General features: G+C 48.1%; 1 protein-coding gene across 1 annotated transcript in view; it reads right to left on the reverse strand.

Moving 5' to 3' along the window:
- Window positions 1–14,136, reverse strand: part of P2RY6 (pyrimidinergic receptor P2Y6) — a 44,632-nt gene extending 30,496 nt beyond the window's left edge. The window contains exon 1 of the mRNA XM_082219448.1: window positions 14,031–14,136. The gene's annotated coding sequence lies outside the window, so the exon portion shown is untranslated. The remainder of the gene's footprint in view (window positions 1–14,030) is intronic.
- Between the last annotated feature and the right edge of the window lie 5,279 nt (window positions 14,137–19,415).

The following is a 19,415-nucleotide window of genomic DNA, read 5'->3' on the forward strand; positions in this document are numbered from 1 at the left end:
AAGCACGTCAAAGTGCAAGTAGATAAATAGGTACCGCTCCGGCGGGAAGCTAAACGGCGTTTCCGTGCGCTGCTCTGGTTCGCCAGAAGCGGCTTAGTCATGCTGGCCACATGACCCGGAAGCTGTATGTCAGCTCCCTCGGCCAATAAAGCGAGATGAGCGCCGCAACCCCAGAGTCGGTCACGACTGGACCTAATGGTCAGGGGTCCCTTTACCTTTACAAGGAAACATACCATTCAATCTGAGACAGACTGAATACAGTGGACCCTCTGGATACGAATTAAATTCATTCCGGGGGTCTGTCCATAACCCGAAAAGTCCGAAGGCAGAGGCACCGCTTCTGCACACGAGCATGGCACAATTGAGCACTTCTGCGAACACGCATGGCGCACAGAGCGCTTCTGCACATGCGTGCACGGTGACACCCGGAAGTATACACTTCCAGGTTTTCCATGTTCATAACCCGAAACTTACATATCCAGAGTGGTACGTAACTAGAGGGTTCACTGTAGTGAGAGGCTCACACGAGCCTGCAACCAGACATTTGCTGTGGATGTAAAAAGGGGAATGTAACTCTGCTAAGTAAAGGAACTTGCTAGCGTAAGTTAGGAAGGATATGAATAAATAATATATCGTCTCCTGCCACTCGGAACATTCCCACAGAAACAGCTTTGTGTACATTATGGCAAAAAACCGCAGGCAAAAATGGGTCAGTTAGGAAGCATTTGTAGTGGAGGCCAGAGGTGAGAAGGAACCGAGAGAGCAAGGGGCTGGCAGGAGAACCGCTCCGAAGAAAATGCCACAGACCTTGAAGCCAGGAGGTGCTAGACGATGCCAGAGAGGGAGGAATGCGAGAGAGATTGGCCACTCGACAGGGTGGCTGAAAAGGAACGGTTTGTTATGTCTGGAGTCTAGATCCCGGGAGGGGAAACTCTGCCAGCTGTGGCCTCCACTGTCGGCGCTGCAGCCTTGACAGACCCAAAGGGAGCAAGGAGGGCAAAGGACTAGGATGGGGAGGGATTGGAGAGCAACCAGCGGAGTGCAAATCTCTCCCGATTTGCATCTTTCCAATCTGAGTTCAGTTCTGCGCATCAGGTTTGCATTTTTTACAAAAATATCCCTCATGAAAACTCACCAGGTGAATTTCGCCTAACATGTACCAGAATGGGCAATTTTGAAATATCCCCTACCCCCCAGTTCTCCCACTCAAAAAAAGACCAGCTGCAGCAATTTTGGGGACATAGGAAGGTGATGGCATTGGTACAACTAGCCTTCTGTCCCAACTGGTAGTGACTCTGAGGTTTCAGGTAGGATTCTTTCTACTTGGAGATGCTACTGAAGATTAAATTTAGGACCTTCTGTATATCTTTCGAAAACCACCAGCGACCTTTCACACAGGCCTGCCTCTCCCCCTCGATATCTCCGTTCAGATTTCGGTAGGATTTCAGCCAGGCAGCCCTGTTTAGGGAAGTTTTTAATACTGAATGCTGTATTGTTTTTAACACTCGATTGGGAGCCGCCCAGAGTGGCTGGGGCAACTCAGCCAGATTGGCGGGGTATGTATAAATAAATATTATTATTATTATTATTATTATTATTATTATTATTATTATGTATCCAGACATCAAAAAAATGAAGATCATGGCCACTGGTCCCATCACCAACCTGGCAAATAGAAGGGGAAGAAATGGAAGCAGTGAGAGATTTTACTTTCTTGGGCTCCATGATCACTGCAGATGGTGACAGCAGTCATGAAATTAAAAGACACCTGCTTCTTGGGAGAAAAGCAATGACAAACCTAGACAGCATCTTAAAAAGCAGAGACATCACCTTGCCAACAAAGGTCCGTATAGTCAAAGCTATGGTTTTCCCAGTAGTAATGTATGGAAGTGAGAGCTGGACCATAAAGAAGGCTGATCGCCGAAGAATTGATGCTTTTGAATTATGGTGCTGGAGGAGACTCTTGAGAGTCCCATGGACTGCAAGAAGATCAAACCTCTCCATTCTGAAGGAAATCAGCCCTGAGTGCTCACTGGAAGGACAGATCGTGAAGCAGAGGCTCCAAGACTTTGGCCACCTCATGAGAAGAGAAGACTCCCTGGAAAAGACCCTGATGTTGGGAAAGATGGAGGGCACAAGGAGAAGGGGACGACAGAGGACGAGATGGTTGGACAGTGTTCTCGAAGCTACCAGCATGAGTTTGACCAAACTGCGGGAGGCAGTGGAAGACAGGAGTGCCTGGCGTGATCTGGTCCAGGGGGTCACAAAGAGTCAGACATGACTAAACGACTAAACAACAACAACAATGATGGCCCCAAATGGCTCAAAAGTACCTTCCCACTTTTAATTCGAGGGGGGGCACCTGTGTGCCTTAGGTACTGCAAATTTAGGAAACACTCCCCCCGAGTCTTTGCTTGTCATCAGCCAAGTCATTAATCAGACCTGAACTTGCAATCAAACCCCAGTTGATTAATTGCAGCGATTTAATCAATTAAAGCTTGAAGGAGCGACATCAGAGCCTCGTTACTTTGCGCTCCGATGATTGCACTTTTCCGGAGAATGCCATGTGGATAGCTGAACCGACACCTGCAACACGGAGGTAGCAAGCACTCCAAGGGTTGATTGACAGCCCTCCTGTCCGCCCCTTGCTGCCCATGTAAAATTTGCCAGGGTTCGACTTTCACGCGCCAACGGTTGACGCCGGGCCTGCCTGCTCCGCTGGACTTAAAGAGCCTCTTTATTACCCATAACTTTCACCCCCGGAAGAATTTTAATTACTTGCTGACTTCCAGCTGCCTTTTAATTCTCAACATTCTTTCTGGGAAACAGAACACACAGCAGGATTTCCTTTCTGCCTAAAGCCCTGTTCCCCAAACTCCTTAAGAACATAAGAACATAAGGCGAACCTGCCTGAGGAGAGCAGTTTCCACCTTGTCCAGCCCCGTTCTCACAGTCAGTGGTGGAGTGTTCCCCATCGCCGCCCAGGGAGGGGCACCCCACTGGAGTCACCCCCACCTCCTGGCCAGCCAGTTTTTAAGGGTTTCATCAGGAAGAAATTTCTGACAGTAAGAGCTACAGTGGTTCCTTGGTTCTCAAACTTAATCCGTTCCAAAAGTCCGTTCCAAAACCAAAGCGTTCCAAAACCAAGACGCACTTTCCCATAGAAAGTAATGCAAAATGGATTAATCTGTTCCAGACTTTTAAAAACAACCCCTAAAACAGCAATTGAACATGAATTTTACCATCGAACGAGACCATTGAAGCATAAAATGAAAGCAATAAACAACGGACTGCCGTCAGTCAATCAATTAGTAGCTGAACTGGGTTCCACACAGTCACAAAAACAAAACAAAAAGAGCCGCGAAAACAAAAATGCGAAATAAATAGCAAAAACATACAGACTGCAGCGTAAAACTCAATACAGGAGTGCGGCACTCAGATTGGAAGCATAACACTCAAAACGGAGCACGTTTGGGTTCTGAAAAAAGTTCGCAAACCAGAACAATTACTTCTGGGTTTACAGTGTTTGGGTTCCAAGTTGTTTGAGTACCAAGGCGTTTGAGAACCAAGATACCACTGTATTTGAAAGTGGATGCTTTAGCTGAGATTCTTGCATTGCAGGGGGTTGGACTAGATGACTAGACTACAGAAGTAAAAAATCCATTTTGCTCATCTTTCTAAACATTACAAACAAGTCAAAGCCACATTTAATTTCTGTTATTTTAAGTTCTTCCTGATTTTGAGTCGGAATGTCCTTCCTTGTAACTTGAATCCATTGGTCTGAGCAGCAGAAAACAAGCTTGCTCCCTCTTCCGCAGGGCAGCCCATCAGATTTTTGAAGATGGCTATCATATCTCCTGTTCTCCAGGATAAACATCTCCAACTCCCTCCACTGTTGAAGGTGATCGACTACATGGAACTGGCGGAAATGACTGGCAGAATCTGAGACCAGGGAGAAGAGTCGGTGAAAGAAGACTGGAAGAAATTTAAAGACTATTTACAGAAATATTGTAAAATTAATGAATGTTAGAAGGATGTTGGATAGAAACTAAGTGGTTTCCAGCTGTAATGCTTTAGGAGACATGAAAAAAAAAGATCCACAAATGGGTAAAAGTTTAATGATAAGGATTTGCTGAACTAACAAACTGAATTGGAATACAGGGAGGGGAGGTGTGAGGAGGTCTGAGGAAATAAGTGTATGGAAGTTATGTTATTGAAAATTAATGTGTGTTTTTAATTGTTTTTTATTTTGTATGATTATTTTTCATTTTTTGCTATATTTTAAAAACTTTCAATAAATATCTTTAAAAAGAAAAAAAAAGAAAAATCATTAAGTGGTCCACCCAGACCTCCAGCAGTTTTCAAGTGGTCCATGGTGGAGGCGTGAAGTGAGAGGAGCAAAGGGAGGAATGCAGGCACAGTCTCTGATTGGTTGGGAAACACCCTGGAGAGAAGGAGAATGGCCAGTTGTGGGGAGGCAGGGACATTTAGTCTGCACAACTGCTTCATGGGGGAAAGACCTGTCAGAGACGAGCTGCTGTGCTCATTCTGTGTCCAGGGCAGCTGTCTCCCAGCTCCATCTGGTACGCAGGCTGAGACCCTTTCTGCCTGCAGACTGTCTCGCCAGAGTGGTGCATGCTCTGGTTATCTCCCGCTTGGACTACTGCAATGCGCTCTATGTGGGGCTACCTTTGGAGGTGACCCGGAAACTACAACTAATCCAGAATGCAGCAGCTAAACTGGTGACTGGGAGCGGCCGCCGAGACCATATAACACCGCTCCTGAAAGACCTACATTGGCTCCCAGTACGTTTCCGAGCACAATTGAAAGTGTTGGTGCTGACCTTTGAAGCCCTAAATGGCCTCGGCCCAGTAGACCTGAAGGAGCGTCTCCACCCCCATCGTTCAGCCCGGACACTGAGATCCAGCGCCGAGGGCCTTCTGGCGGTTCCCTCAGTGCAAGAAGTTGAGGTTACAGGGAACCAGGTAGAGAGCCTTCTCAGTAGTGGCACCTGCCCTGTGGAACGCCCTCCCATCAGATGTCAAGGAAATAAACAACTATCTGACTTTTAGAAGACATCTGAAGGCAGCTCTGTTTAGAGAAGTTTTTAATGTTTGGTGTTTTATTGCTGCTTTATTATTAATAATATTCTGTTGGGATCCGCCAAGAAACCCAGCCAGATCCGTGGGGTATAAATAACAAATTATTATAATACAGTGGTACCTTGGGTTACATATGTTTCAGGTTACATAAGCTTCAGGTTACAGACTCCGCTAACCCAGAAATAGTACCTCAGGTTAAGAAATTTGCTTCAGGATGAGAACAGAAATCGTGCTCCGGCGGCGCGGCAGCAGCAGGAGGCCCCATTAGCTAAAGTGGTGCTTCAGGTTAAAAACAGTTTCAGGTTAAGTACGGACCTCCGGAACAAATTAAGTACTTGATCCAATGTACCACTGTAAATCATTATGGGCCTGTTGTAAGGGATTGGCTGGACAACAGCAGATCAGAGGGAGAAGATTAGAAGGAGGTGGTGGGGACTGAAGGGGCAACAGGATTTCATGAGCAGGAGGAACCTGTGACAGGGAGCAGTTCAGACGCTGAGGCTGAAGCAGAGGAGGAGGGGTGTTAAGAGACCGCAGAAGAACCTTGGGAGTCTCCCTCTCCTTCTATGACAAGCTCCCATCCTTCCTGGTCTCCAAGAACGCACAGAATAACGAGGAGAGCAGAACAGATGCCAAAGGTGTGCTAGGGAAACATCTGCCAGTGGAGGAGCCTTCGAAAGGGTGGAAGTAAGGCACCTTCATTTCTGGCAGCTGCTCTATAGCGGCAAGACCAGGCACCCCCAAACTCGGCCCTCCAGATGTTTTGGGACTACAATTCCCATCATCCCTGACCACCGGTCCTGTTAGCTAGGGATGATGGGAGTTGTAGTCCCAAAACATCTGGAGGGCCGAGTTTGGGAATGTCTGGGTAAGACCTACTGGGAAAGGGTTGCTGAATTGTATTCAAGGCATTGCCTCGAAGAAAGAATAACTTTAACAGACCCTCCAAGTGTCCCTATTTTCCAGGGACAATCCCAGATTTACAGAAGCTATCCTGGTTTCTGATTTGATCCTGGAACGTTCTGCTTTTCTTTAAGATGTCCTTCTTTTCGTCAGAGAACTGTTGGAGGGTATGGAGTTATGCGACCCCAAGAGCCAAGGAGATAAGTAACTATACAACCTTTAGAAGACATCTGAAGGCAGCCCTGGACAGGGAAGGTTTTTAAAGTTTTTATATATGTTGGAAGCCGCCTAGAGTGGCTGGGGCAACCCAGTCAGGTGGGCAGAGTATTCTTCTTCTTCTTCTTCTTCTTCTTCTTCTTCTTCTTCTTCTTCTTCTATAGGAAATCCCTATTTTCATCGGAGAAATGTTGGAGGGTCTGCTTCATTGACAACTCACTCTGTTTCATTGCACTGACCTTCCTCTGGACCAAATCCTGACACCTGTGTAGATCCTGTTTTGCAAACAAAGAGTTAACTCCAACTCATTGGTGTGATTTATTGCTGCTCGCTCCTGACCGAAACATCACAGTTCGTAAATCTGCAAGAACCTGCACGTAGCTTTTGAAGACGCGCTGGCCACATCGAACGGCTTTTAAGAGAGGGCGGCTTTAGGCAAGAATTAGGGAATCCGCTCGGAGACATTAACAGGTCTACCGAGCTAAGCATCCCACTTGCAACAGAAGCTTCTGGGAAGCCACAAATGGGACGTGCAGGCAAAGGACCCACCCTTGTTTGTTTGTTCGCCCCACAATGAGCGGTATTTATGATGAATAGACTTAATTGAAAACATCTACCAATTAGCCCCTCCAGGCCCCGGTTGATTTCTTCGAAAAGTAATAGGCTTCTAAACCTTCTTTCCTTTTTTCCTTCTTGGCTATTTCCAGCTCTGGGCTACACCCAAATAGCAGCAGCAAAGAAACCATTAGACAGATCTTATGAAGAGGAGGGGAAAGGCTTTGCGTCTCTGCACCGATCAATGAGGGTTAACACACAATTGCGTAAACAAAGCTCTTCCCGGCAGAGCTTAGGAATCTGAACCCACCAGATACCTGCACTTTTAAGTATTTGCACACATTCTGCCGAACGATCCTTTTCAACATTTCTTCCCCCTTGGGTCCCACTAACAATTAGTGGACACAATCACTTTAAAGTCATCGACTCAGCTGCTACCACCAGGCAGGGAACAGGTGGGTATGGGTGGATTTTACCGCACAGTGAATTTAGGCAGAAAAGAGGAAGAATAGCTTATAATTTCGTATTAGTGTTGTGCATTTTGCTGTTATTTATGAAGCCCTCTAGATCCTTGCAGTTCAATTTATACCATGGAGAACTTATGTGTTAATATTTGACAATACTGGCGTCAATCTGTTGTACAATTAAAACTTAACGAGCTGCTAAATCGTTCGAATCGTACCTATTCACCAAATTGCTGGAACTGAATTATTCATATGTGCTGATGTTTATTGGCAAACCTTTTAATTTTTATCCACGTATTGGAAGCTGTTGAAAGCCCAATCTTACATGACAGCTGCAAATAATTATTATTATTATTATTATTAATATTTTTTAGATGTTTTAATCGTGTGTTTTTTTAGTTTTCATAGTTTTGTTTAATTATCGATGTGTATATTTATTAGCAATGACAAACCTAGACAGCATCTTAAAAAGCAGAGACATCACCTTGCCAACAAAGGTCCTTTTGTCAAAAGCTATGGTTTTCCCAGTAGTGATGTATGGAAGTGAGAGCTGGACCATAAAGGAGGCTGATCGCCGAAGAATTGATGCTTTTGAATTATGATGCTGGAGGAGACTCTTGAGAGTCCTATGGACTGCAAGAAGATCAAACCGATCCATTCTGAAGGAAATCAGCCCTGAGTGCGCACTGGAAGGACAGATCGTGAAGCTGAGGCTCCAATATTTTGGCCACCGCATGAGAAGAGAAGACCCCCTGGAAAAGACCCTGATGTTGGAAAAGATGGAGGGCACAAGGAGAAGGGGACGACAGGACGAGATGGTTGTACAGTGTTCTCGAAGCTACCAGCATGAGTTTGACCAAACTGCGGGAGGCAGTGGAAGACAGGAGTGCCTGGCGTGTTCTGGTCCAGGGGGTCACGAAGAGTCGGACATGACTAAACGACTAAACAACAACAACAACATATTTATTAGTTGTTATCCTATCCCAACATTCCTCCAAGGAGCTCAGAGTGGCAGGCGTCCTTTCTCCCTGTCTCTACTTTATCCTTACAACAACCTTGCGAGGCAGGTTAGGCTGAGAGACTGTGACTGACCTAAGGTGATAGCCCTGAGCAACTTTCGGAAGAAAGGCAAGGAATGTAAATAAATACAGGGTGGAATTCAGTGCAGCACTAAGCAGATAGTTCCGCCCTTGAAAGCATTTCTTCTTCCCGGACAGAACCATCTCCCCTTCTATCCCTGCCTACTGTCCTGGAGGGGTGTGTGTCTCCTGACCCCACCCCAAAGCAAATTTTGGGAAGGTGCACAGGTTTGCATGGGGGGGGGGGGCTTTGTGCTTCCTGTTCAGGGAGGCAGGAGAGGATATATTGTTTAATAATAATAATAACTTGCGCTTGCAATTTCTATAACTTAGCAGAGTTTCACATTCCCCTTTTAAACGCACACCTGATTGGTGGTTGCAGGCTTGTTTAAGCCTCTCAATATTACATTCCTGGTAAGTTCCCTTATAAGGGACGCAGGTGGCGCTGTGGGTTAAACCACAGAGCCTAGGACTTGCCGATCAGAAGGTCGGCGGTTCGAATCCCCGCAACGGGGTGAGCTCCCATTGCTCGGTCCCTGCTCCTGCCAACCTAGCAGTTCGAAAGCACGTCAAAGTGCAAGTAGATCAATAGGTACCACTCCGGCGGGAAGGTAAACGGCGTTTCCGTGCGCTGCTCTGGTTTGCCAGAAGCGGCTTAGTCATGCTGGCCACATGACCCGGAAGCTGTACGCCGGCTCCCTCAGCCAGTAAAGCAAGATGAGCGCCACAACCCCAGAGTCGGTCACAACTGGACCTAATGCCAAGTTACAGGGAACCAGGCAGAGGGTCTTCTCAGTAGTGGCACCCGCCCTGTGGAACGCCCTCCCACCAGATGCCAAAGAGAAGAACAACTACCAGACTTTTAGAAGACATCTGAAGGCAGCCCTGTTTAGGGAAGCTTTTAATGTTTAACAGACTACTGTATTTTAATACTTTGTTGGAAGCCGCCCAGAGTGGCTGGGGAAACCAAGCCAGATGGGCGGGGTATAAATAATAAATTATTATTATTATTACGGGCCGGTTAAATGACCCCCATGGGCCTTAGGTTGCCGACCCCTGTACTACTGCATCAATTTCACATCAATATTATGCTGGTCAAGGATTGCTTGAAAGAGAAAAGAGAAAGTCCTTTCTGAGATGGAGAAGCAGCCAGAGGAATGCTAATGGAAGTGCAAAATAAAGCTTTGCTTGAGAAGGGAGTTGAAAGGAGGAGTAGGAGGAGATGCAGAAGAGGCAGGGAAAGCAGGAATGCGAGGGAGGGAGGGAGGGAGGGAGGGAGGGAGGGAGAGAGGAATCATAGAATTGTAGAGTTGGAAGGGACCATGACAATCATCTATCTCAACCCCCTGCCATGCAGAAATCATTCACCCAACATAGGGCTCAAACCCACAACCCTGAGATTAAGAGTCTTGGGGCTTTGCATCCATTTGAGAGTCTCATGATCGACTGACTGAGCTCCCCAAGGTCAGCCCAGGGGGAGGGCAACCGGAGAAGGAGGGATACGCGGAGGAAATTTCATTCAGTTCACACGAAATTGCACTTTCCAGAATAAGACGCAAACCAGAACGTAACCCTCCTTCCAAAATTGCGCTTCCCCGAATTTTGCAACAGCCAAGTGCAAGAATTCATTCAAACACACACCCACACACCCACGGGTAAAGCATGCATAAAACCACAGACACATATGTGTACGTGTGTTTTAATGATCCGAACAGAGTGAAAGATTATGAGTCATGGGGCTGTGAAGAATGCAGGAATGCCAACTTGGCCCCATGATCATTGGTGCCCAGGGCCTTGGGTACCATCCAGTGTGCATGGCCCTGGCACCAAAATTTCTGGGTGCCCTGCCCCTTCATGGGGAATTTTGTGGGGACTCAGGCACTCAGGCCCCCAGGGAGTTAGCACCTATGAGAGACTGCGTGTATAAACTGAACAGTTTGTTTTTTGGGTTGCTGTTTTGCTAATGTTGTTCGTATTCTTTTACAGATCATAAACACTGTATTGAGATGGATGATGCATTTAGCTCTCAGAGAGAATAGTGATGGGCTTATTTTGTATCTCCACGCCTAGTCCTATTTTCAGGTTATCCGAGGCAGCATCCAATTTATGCGAATTGCATAAACTAAAAAACACACTGTCTGAAAATCTTGGTGTTTCCCAAATCCATTGCAAATCCCTTTCAGTGGGTGAACTCAAAGTTCCAGTCTGAAGATCGACCCACTGTCAAGACATGCTAGCATAATTTTTCAAACTTCCATTCCCATATTGTTGCCTTCCTGAACTAAGCAATACTGCCAAAGCACTGAGATACTTTTAATTTCTATCTATCTATCTATCTATCTATCTATCTATCTATCTATCTGAGGGACGCAGGTGGCGCTGTGGGTTAAACCACAGAGCCTAGGACTTGCCAATCAGAAGGCCGGTGGTTCGAATCCCCGCGATGGGGTGAGCTCCCGTTGCTCGGTCCCTGCTCCTGCCAACCTAGCAGTCTGAAAGCACGTCAAAGTGCAAGTAGATAAATAGGTACCGCTCTGGCGGGAAGGTAAACAGTGTTTCCGTGCGCTGTTCTCCAGAAGCGGCTTAGTCATGCTGGCCACATGACCCGGAAGCTGTACACCGGCTCCCTCAGCCAGTAAAGCGAGATGAGCGCTGCAACCCCAGAGTCGGTCACGACTGGACCTAATGGTCAGGGGTCCCTTTACCTTTATCTATCTATCATCTATCTATCTATCATCTATCTATCTATTTATCTATTTCCAGGGCTCCCTCCCCAATAACTCTGTGGGCACCATTGCAATTCTAAGAGAACAAGGGAGGCATTCAGGGCGAGTTCTAGAAAAACAGCCATGCTCTCTAAAAGTTTTACTAAGCAGATTACGAGGGATCTTGACTATTGGGGGGGGGGGTCTTCTAAATGTCCAAAATGCCAGCGCTTCCAGATTTATATAGATTGTGTTATGCCTATGTGGGTGCTAAGTAACAGGCCTCCACACACTGTAATTCTTCTCTCTTCAGAGGTTGCTGGGCTCCATAAATTTGCCCCCGTCTCGAAAATATGTTGGCCTCCATCCCTGCCTCCGAGGCTGTTATGATATCCACTACCAGGCAAAGGAACACAAGGCATATATACCGATCCTTAGATAACCCAGCACTCTGATTCCACTCAGCTGCTATTTGGAGAAGAGAGCGCTTTTGCTAAACTAACAGCTCAGAAGAGCATTGTTGTTGTTTAGTCGTATAGTCGTGTCCGACTCTTTGTGACCCCCTGGACCAGAACACGCCAGGCCCTCCTGTCTTCCACTGCCTCCCGCAGTTTGGTCAAACTCATGCTGGTAGCTTCGAGAACATTGTCCCACCATCTCGTCCTCTGTCGTCCCCTTCTCCTTGTGCCCTCCATCTTTCCCAACATCAGGGTCTTTTCCAGGGAGTCTTCTCTTCTCATGAGGTGGCCAAAGTTGGAGCCTCAGTTTCAGGATCTGTCCTTCCAGTGAGCACTCAGGGCTGATTTCCTTCAGAATGGATTGGTTTGATCTTCTTGCAGTCCATGGGACTCTCAAGAGTCTCCTCCAGCACCATAATTCAAAAGCATTGATTCTTCGGCGATCAGCCTTCTTGATGGTCCAGCTCTCACTTCCATACATCACTACTGGGAAGACCAGAGCTTGAACTAGACGGACCGGCAAGCCACTCCAGTATCCCTGCCAAGAAAACTCCACAGAAGAGCATAAGGAGTGCTAAATGGCCCGTCTAGTCCAGCATCCTCTTCTCACAGTGGCTGACCAGGGAAACCCACAAGCAGGCTTTGAGCATGAGAGCAACTCTCCCCTCTTGCGGTTCCCAGAAACTGATGTTCATAAGCATTGCTGCTTCCATGTGGTGGCAGAGCACAGCCCTTATGGCTAGGAGCCATCAGTGGCCCAACGGCCCTCTCCTCCATGTATTTGTGTAACCCAGGCATCAAGGTGGGTAGCCACCATTGCCTCCTGTGGCAGTGAGTTCCACAGTTTAACTCAATTAAGTTAACTCAAAGGTGCCTTCCCTTGGCATTCCACAGACTACGTATTGATTTGAGATGGATGTTGAGCCAGAGGCTCAGAGAGGCATCTTATCTACCTATATACGAGGACAGATAGATCCCTCAAGGTCCTTTTCTTTGCTTGTAAGCAGCAGTGTGGGTTGCATGAAGACCGGCCCCTTGAGAGAGGGAGAGTTTCCCTTGCGCCGATTCTCAAATTCAAGCCCTTCCTTCCAGCTGCAAGGAAGAAACAGGTACGCCTCAAGTGCTCACTGGAAGGACAGATCCTGAAGCTGAGGCTCCAAGACTTTGGCCACCTCATGAGAAGAGAAGACTCCCTGGAAAAGACCCTGGTGTTGGGAAAGATGGAGGGCACAAGGAGAAGGGGACGACAGAGGGCGAGATGGTTGGACAGTGTTCTTGAAGCTACCAGCATGAGTTTGACCAAACTGCGGGAGGCAGTGGAAGACAGGAGGGCCTGGTGTGATCTGGTCCATGGGGTCACGAGGCGTAGGACACAACTAAACAACAACAACACCTGCCTTGAAACCAAACCAAACCCAGAGTTAATAGTAGCCAGAAGGGGAAAGGGTTAGCCCCCTAGTCCCCACGGCTTCTCTCCCCTCCTCTCCCTTCAAGTACAGAAAAAGACATAGGGGATTTGCGATCAGATTTTCTGACATCACATAGCTTGGCATTTCAATACAGCTTTAAAGCTGTTAAATTCATTTGGCAACGGTGGCATCAAATTTCTGTGCAACCCCCCCACCACAAAAAAACAGAAAGTCTATCCAAAACCTATGACGAACCAGGTCACCAGGCTGTTGGTCTGTTTTGTCTAGCAGGGTTCACTCTGGGGGGCTTTGGGGTCTGGGAGAGAGGCAATTCCCACCAGCGTGGCTCCCCTTTCCAGGGGAGATGCTGGACTGATGCTCAACCAAGACTGGGATATGAGAAGCCCAGGTCAGACCACTTGCCTTGAATCCAAGAATGGCAGGAGGGGCTGTGGTGGTCGCAGAATGTAAGGAGCTGCCTTCTAGACTGCTTGCAGCTCTCCAGGGTCTCAACCTGAAGCATGGCGGATGGGTGGTCTTCCCCCATTACTTACTGCCTGACCCCTGAAGCCGTAGTCTATGCCAGACCTTGAACCTGAGACGTTCTGCAGTCAGAGCAGGTGCTCCACCAATAAGAGGAAGCTCCATCCTTGACCAGCTCAGGGGTGCCAATCTTTAGGGTCTCAGGCAAAGAGACAGAGCAATTTCCCATCCCTTGACCCCCTTAGAACTGGAAATCTCCAGGACTGAACCCGGGGCCTTCTGCAAGCCCAGCAGCTGTCCTGACACCAAGTCTCTCTCTTAACAAAGCAACGAGAATAATGCCGTTTTGGGCTCTTAATTTTGTCTCGGAGGCTTTTCTGCAGTTAGGTGCCTAATAAAAAGATCAGTCAATCAATTATAATTATGGAGACTCGACGCTCAGTTTGTAAGCGGCTTGGAACCACAGACGGCACCTCCGGGAAGCCCCAAGGGGCGTCTCTGGAAAGGCACCCACCCACCCACCCAACCTTCCCCAACCCCAGGTCTTAGGCGCACCCGTCTCCAAAGAGGGTGGGGGGTTTCCAGCTGAAGCAAACGCAGGCAGCCCCAGGCCAGGTCCGGCTCCCCTTGTCTCCCTCTCTCCCAGGCAGCCTTACCGGATCGTGTCCTCCTCTTCCTCCGGGCTAGGGGTCTCTCTCTCCTGGCTGGAGGCGCGAGGCAGCCTCCTCGCCGGCGCGTGGGAACCTGCGCTGCGCTCTGGCTCCGGGAAGCGGCGCGCGGGGCGGACAGCAGGGAAGGCGGTGGGGAGGGAGGGCAGACACGCCCCGGGCCAGCCCTCCAAGCCCGCCCCGTCGGAGGCTCCCGCTGCTGCCTCGCTCCTGCAGCCGCATCCGCCGCCGCCACCCTCCGTTGACACCTGCTCTACGTCCTGATCTCCATCCACTTTGGGATGCTAGGGGCGCGCGTCTTTGGAAAAGGGGAGGAGGATGAGTTCAGAAGCGGGGTGATTTGAACCCACAATTCCCTAAATTACGATACGATACGATAATCTCTATTGTCATTGCCCCATACAGCAGTGGCGTAGCGTGGGGGGTGCAAGGGGGGCCGGCCGCACCGGGCACAACATCTGGGGGTTAGGGTTAGGGGGCGCAAATCCACGGGTTAGGGGGCGCAAATTACTTGCCTTGCCCCGGGTGCTGACAACCCACGCTACGCCACTGCCATACAGAACAACGAAACTGAAAAAAATTGCATCAGACATTCAAAAACCAACAAGGCTGCTATCCCAGCTATCCCAGCCTGGTCGACCCCCTAAAAACTCCGATACCCCATAATTAAATACAATATACTCCCATAGGAAGACAGAAGTGGCGGGCGTGCTCTGGTCCACGGGGTCACGAAGAGTCGGACACGACTAAACGACTAAACAACAACAACATACTCCCATAGAGACTACCTTACACTACGTTGAAAATCAAAATCACATTTGGATAGAAACTGTTTCTCAGGCGGCTAGTCCTAGTCTTTATAACCCTGTGGAGCTGTGGGTTAAACCACAGAGCCTAGAGCTTGCCAATCAGAAGGTCGGTGGTTCGATCCCCGCGACGGGGTGAGCTCCCGTTGCTCTGTCCCAGCTCCTGCCAACCTAGCAGTTTAAAAGCATACCAGTGCAAGTAGATCAATAGGTACCGCTTCGGCAGGAATGTAAACGGCGTTTCCGTTCGCTGCTCTGGTTCGCCAGAAGCGGCTTAGTCATGCTGGCCACATGACTGGGAATCAGTGTGTTTTTACATGAGTACAATGTCTGCTTTTATTTAAAATGCATCTCTGGGTTATTTGTGGGGCATAGGAATTCATTCATTTCCCCTCCAAAATATAGTCTGTCCCCCCACAAGGTCTGAGGGACAGTGGACCGGCCCCCTGCTGAAAAGGTTTGCTGACCCCTGATCTTACTTGATTACAAGTGATCACAGAAGAAGCAGCAGCATAGAAGAGTTGAGAGGGAACACAAGGGTCATCTAGACCAACCCCCTGCAATGCTGGAATCTTTGCCCAATGTGGGACTCGATCCATGACCCATGCTCTACCAACTGAGTTACCCCAGCAATGTTATGGACAACACTCTCCTGGGCTCCTTGACTCCTGCCTGTCCTAACAACGAGCTTTCCCCCAGCATAATAAGCAGCAAGCAAACTGCCTGCTCTTGCAAGGCAATTTCTAAGAGCAAGCTCCAGTTCACTTTCTCCACCAGCGTCGCCTCTGTGAAGCTCCGAAGCAAGGAGGGAGGAACGTGGCGACCGTCCCCTGAATGTTTGGGGGACGTTGGTTTCCCAAATAACATTTGTTATTGTCAACATGCTTAGTGTTGCTATCGTCAACAGATGCAACCTTGTTTTGGGAGCAGGTTACCTGAAGGATCACTTTCTCCCATAAGTATGTACCTGCCTGGTCCTTTGATCTTCACCGGAGACCCTTCTCCAGATGCCCCAATGAAGTTAGCCAGGTGCCCTCTAGGGCACGGGTAGGCAAGCTTAGGCCCGGGGGCCGGATCTGGCCCAATCGCCTTCTCAATCCAGCCCACGGATGGTCTGGGAATCAGCATGTTTTTACATGAGTACATTTATTTAAAATGCATCTCTGGGTTATTTGTGGGGCCTGCCTGGTCTTTTTACATGAGTAGAATGCCTCCCTTTTATTTAAAATGCATCTCTGGGTTATTTGTGGGGCATAGGAATTTGTTCTTCCCCCCCCCAAAATATAGTCTGGCCCCCCACAAGGTCTGAGGGACAGTGGACCAGCCCCCTTCTGAAAAAGTTTGCTGACCCCAGCTCTAGGGGGAAAGACCTTTTTGGTGGTGGCACCCGATTTGCAGAATTGCTTCCCCCACAGAGAAGCTCGCTAGGCATGGTGTTTTCAGCACCAGTGAAAGCCTTTTAATCCTCTGATTAAATTTCAGCGATACCTTTTTAGAAAAGGTTAGGCTGGGTGTGTGTCAGGTTTCCGTCATGTAAAGCGTTGAGATTCCCCAGAAAGCAGCACAGCGCAAAGAGGTCCCTTGCAAACCACCCCAATGACTTCTGCAGACTTGGTTGAGCTGCTTTCAATTCAAAACTAAATCCAAATATTAACATGGCCCAAAGTCATGCATTTTAATGCACTTAATGGCACAGCGGATGGTGAACAACCGGTGACGCAAACAGTCAGCAAAATTCATCCCTGCTGATGCAAGCCGAGTTCATTATGGCCTCGCATTTCGTCCCTGATTCAGTTTCTTACTGCCTCTAGTTGGGTGTTTTGGTACAGTTCCTTGGGAAACCGTTCCATACATTTGAGCCAGGAAGTGCCCCCTGATAATAATCCACACTCTTGTTTTTCCCCCAGGAGGCCTATATACAATGCGCTCATCCTTCGCAGGCTCAGAGGGTCTAGACTCTGCAGACTCAATGCCCACTGTTTATCTTTCCAGCGTGAAAATATGCATACCCACATTTTTAGCAACTCTTCGGAATCTAGAGCACCCAGAGGCAGCTTCCCATGAGGTCAGATCTTACGACAATCCAAATGGAGTGGGAAGGATGTGAAGCCACAATGGGATATCAGCTTTGGCTTGTGAATGCACTGCTTGGCACGAGAGACTTTGTTTCGGGTCCCTGCTTTCTTCTAAGGGACGCAGGTGGCGCTGTGGTCTAAACCACTGAGCCTATTGGGCTTGCTGATTGGAAGGTTGGCGGTTCGAATCCCTGCGACGGGGTGAGCTCCCGTTGCTCGGTCCCAGCTCCTGCCTACCTAGCAGTTCGAAAGCACACCAGTGCAAGTAGATAAATAGGTACCACTGTGGTGGGAAGGTAAACAGCGTTCCATGCGCTTTGCTTTCCATCACGGTGTCCCATTGCGCCAGAAGCAGTTTAGTCCTGCTGGCCACATGACCTGGAAAGCTGTCTGTGGACAAACGCCGACTCCCTCAGCCTGAAAAGCGAGATGAGCGCCGCAACCCCATAGTCGCCTTTGAGTGGACTTAACTGTCCAGAGGTCCTTAACCTTTACCCCCCATGCACAGCAATTTATAGTGACTTCAGGTCCACAGGTGGGCAGAGTTTAGCCCTGGTTGACTGCTCACATGACATACAGGGATACCTCGGGTTACATACGCTTTAGGTTACAGACTCTGCTAACCCAGAAATAGTACCTCGGGTTAAGGACTTTGCTTCAGAATGAGAACAGAAATCGCGTGGCGGCAGTGAGGGGCCCCATTAGCTAAAGTGGTGCTTCAGGTTAAGAACAGCTTCAGGTTAAGAACGGACCTCCGGAACGAATTAAGTACTTAACCCAAGGTCTCACTGTACTCTGAAGGAGTAACAGCAATGAGGTTGCCCTGTTGTTCATCGGACAGAAGACGGAACCAGGGCTCAAATTTACAAGCGCCTTTAGGTCCTGCAGTTTATTAAGATGCTTCTCGTGGGTGGCGCTGTGAGTTAAACCACAGAACCTAGGACTTGCCGATCAGAAGGTCGGTGGTTCGAATCCCAGCAACGGGGTGAGCTCCCGTTGCTCGGTCCCTGCTCCTGCCAACCTACCTGTTCGAAAGCACGTCAAAGTGCAAGTAGATAAATAGGTACCATTCTGGCAGGAAGGTAAACGGCGTTTCCATGCGCTGTTCTGGTTTCGCCAGAAGCAGCTTAGTAGTGCTGGCCACATGACCCGGAAGCTGTACGCCGGCTCCCTCGGCCAATAAAGCGAGATGAGCGCCGCAACCCCGGAGTCGTCCACGACTGGACCTAATGGTCAGGGGTCCCTTTACCTTTACCTAGCCCTGCAAGTTTTGTATCTCCCTTTACAGCTCTGTTCCTAGGAACTTCTGATGCTGAATTCAGGAGGAACCCTGGCTCTGTAAGGAGCTTGGCGCAGCGAGATTTACAGCAGGCCTAAATGGAGAGATTGATGGATGCAGTCTGGGCCCGAGCATCGCGCAACGGCAGCCAACACACCATTAGCTCATGTTTGATGAATGGGAGCAGAAAGACCATTAGACAAGAGGGACTTTGCCAGAAGGCCATCTGTGCACTCTTTGCGGGAAGGACTTTGTAAAGATTGCAGAAGGCTGTCATCTGCAATTCTTCTGAAGGGGAGCCGGGATTCGTGTTTATAGGAGAAGAGATCTTGGGCTCCCAGAGTGATGTGGCTAGGTCCCCAGAGCCTCAGGGCTGGAGAGATAAGGAGAGAGGCTTCTCGGAAGAGGTGACATGAGAGAGATTTATAAAAGGATGCATTGCATGGGGAAAGAAAAGTACTTTCTCCCTCTCGCTTAGCTCTAGAACTCGTGGGAATCAGATGAAGATTCGGGGCAGATAAAAGAAAGCACTTTTGCACATCACAGAGTGGCTGGGGAAACCCAGGCAGATGGGTGGGGTATTAATAATAATAATAATAATATATAAATTTTTATTAATTTAACAGTAATTAAACATACTTTTGCATCTTATTCCATTTTTTCAACTTCCATCAATCTTGTCTGAAAATTTTCCAATCTAATCTCTTAGTATGCATTTCTGTGTATCTGAAGAAGTGTGCATGCACACAAAAGCTCATACCAAGAACTAACTTACCGTATTTTTTGCACCATAACACTCACTTTTTTCCTCCTAGAAAGTAAGGGGAAATGTCTGTGCGTGTTATGGAGGAAATGCCTACGGGTGGCATGCCTACGGATTTTCCTCCTCTAAAAACTACATGCGTGTTATGGTCGGGTGCGTGTTATAGAGCGAAAAATACGGTAGTTGGTCTTTAAGGTGCTACTGGAAGGATTTTTTTTATTTTGACTATGCATTTCTTATCTTCCCTATTACATTTCAAACTCATAACCAATATCTCTATCTTTTCCCACTTTGTACCACTTCGTATATTTCTCCTTACAAAACTTCTTGTAGTCCTACTTGCGTAATTTGTTGATTACAGTTGCTCTGCAAATAATTCATATACTTCCCGTGACAACGAGTTCCACAGATTTATTTAAAAAAATTATTATTATTATTAGAATAATAATA

This window comes from Podarcis vaucheri (assembly GCF_965113315.1).
Source record: "Podarcis vaucheri genome assembly, chromosome: 4".
Taxonomy (NCBI): domain Eukaryota; kingdom Metazoa; phylum Chordata; class Lepidosauria; order Squamata; family Lacertidae; genus Podarcis; species Podarcis vaucheri.